A 2,500-nucleotide genomic window follows, 5' to 3' on the forward strand; every position below is an offset into this window, starting at 1 on the left:
TAGGCCAGCCGGGCCAATTCACCACGTCTCTGTCTCTTCTTTCTCTGTGTCTCTGTGTCTCTGTGTCTCTGTGTGTCTGTCTGTCTCTGTCTCTGTCTCTGTCTCTCTGTCTCTCAGTCTCTCTCAGTCTCAGTCTCTCAGTCTCTCTCTCTCTCTCTCTCTCTCTCTCTCTCTCTCTCTCTCTCTCTCTCCCTCCCTCTCCCTCTCCCTCCCTCCCTCCCTCCCTCCCTCCCTCCCTCCCTCCCTCCCTCCCGCTCGCCCGCCCGCACTCCCTCCCTCCTTTTCCTCTCGACTTTCCAGTCAATCCTGGGGCTTGAGCTGCTGGCGCTCCAACACACAACGGTCCCACTCCGAGCCTGCCTGCCTGCCTGCCTGCCTGCCTGCCTGCCTGCCTGCCTGCCTATGCATGGGCCCCATATTCCAACGAGGCACATCATCATCCCCACCCCACCCCTTCTCTGAAAAGAAGGCAGTCTCTCTCGGGGCCAGCCAGCCTGGGCCTGGAAGAGAAGGACATAAGGCCGGTTTTCTCAGTCAGTCAATGCGTGGTTTTTTGGTTTTCATGCATTTCAGGAGACAAAACTGCAATTCACAAAACCACCACTAGATGGCGCGCGTTCGTCGTCGACAAGGTGGATGGGGCGGCGGGAGGGGCAAAACACGGGTCGGGTCAGTCACTCAGTCGGTCAGTCAGTCCTCACCTACCCGGCAGTGGGTAGTGAGAGTTCTGACATACACATACCTATAGGTTGTTATAGTTGGTTATTATCATCATTTGCTTTTCCTTTTGGCCAGTCCCGCCCGGGGCTTGGGCTCCGGGCCTGAGCACTGTCCCAGAGTTTCTTTATGCTCAGGGTCACTGCCCTACCACTCGAGGCTCTTCTGGGCTTGTTCTGTCTAGGTGGTACTGAGGAATTGAACCCAGGGCTTCAAGCACGCTAAGACACATGCCCAGCCCAGCCCAGCCCACCTCACCTCTGGGATTTTTTTTTTTTTTTTTTTCCCCCCCTGTCACCATAATGAGTCCGCGCACCGGGTTCTGCCCGCCCGGAACCAGAGGTACAGTACTGTCCTCTGGGAGCTCGTGCTCTTGCATGACACGGTAGTAATTCAGCCCCGAGGAAATCTTCACTGGGGCATTTTTCCCCCAAGTCCACCTCCGCTCCTGGCGTTTTGGGTGACCCATCGAGATGAAGAGTCTCAAATGGACTTTCCTGCCCGGGCTGGCTTTGACCCACTATCCTCAGGTCTCAGCCTCCTCGCTCAGCACCTCAGGCGGATGATGGGCAGTGAGCCACCGGCTGCCACCGGCTGCCACCGGTACCACCGGGCCGGTGAGCCTTTGCCTGGGGTTTTTCTTTACTGACCAGCCGAGAGGTTTTGTGCCCTACCTGTCTTATGGATAAGTTGGCTCTGTTTTCGCTCTTATTTTTGTCCTCATGGATATCCTTCTTTCCCAAGGAAAAGGGGCCTCGGCTCGGCTCGGCTCGGCTCGGCTCGGCTCGGGGAGATAGTAAATTCCCGAGGCCAGACGATGCATAGGAGGAACTTTCTGCCACGGTGTGGTGTGGTGTGGTGTGGTGTGGTGTGGTGTGGTGTGGTGTGGTGTGGTGTGGTGTGGCAGCTCAGATATCACAAGAAGGACTGCCATCTTGTGTGCAGGATACCCGGGGAGGGGAACTGCGGGGTGGGGGTGAGCAGAGGCATTTTCTCCTTCCGGAAACCAGATGATGATTGAATAAAATTAGCCATCCATCCTTGAGACATTCTCGAGGAGGTGGGCTGGGAATGTGTCTGGGTGGTAGTCAGCTTCCCTAAAAACTCGGGCCTAAATGGCGGTGGCGGCGGCGGCATCCATCTTGTTCACAGACCGAGTGTCCACGTGCAAAATGAGAGTCTCTTTTGGGACGCTGGTTCCTGCTCCCTCCTTCCTTTGGGGACACCAAGGAAGAAGTTGCCGCTGGCGGGTGGGTTCCAGGCTGGCAAGCAGAGTAAGCAGAGCCCCGCTGGGACTGAAATACGGTTCTTCCTGGAGTCCACAACGAAAAGCAAGACACAGAGAGGGGGAGGGGGGACACAGAGACAGAGAGGAGACAGAGAGGCAGAGAGAAAGAGACAGAGACAGAGAGAGACAGAGACCCAGCGACCGACGGAAAGACACACAGGGGAAGAGATGGAGGGGGAGAGCGAGAGATCCACAAGTCCAACTAGGTCCCCTGAACGAATCATCGACGGACGGACGGACGGACGGACGGACGGACGGACGGACGGACGGACGGACGGACGGACGGACGGACGGACGGACGGACGGACGGACGGACGGACGGACGGACGGACGGACGGACGGACGGACACACCCAGAGGCAGACAAGAGGGAGATGGAGAGATGGAGGGGGAGCGAGAGATCCACAAATCTAACGACACCACCTGAATCCAACGACACCACCTGAATAATCAGACTGTCTGAATAATCAGTCTGTCTGAATAATCAGACAGACAG

Source organism: Dipodomys merriami, unplaced genomic scaffold (genome assembly GCF_024711535.1).
Source record: "Dipodomys merriami isolate MVZ:Mamm:240054 unplaced genomic scaffold, mDipMer1.0.p SCAF_847, whole genome shotgun sequence".
Classification (NCBI taxonomy): Eukaryota; Metazoa; Chordata; class Mammalia; order Rodentia; family Heteromyidae; genus Dipodomys; species Dipodomys merriami.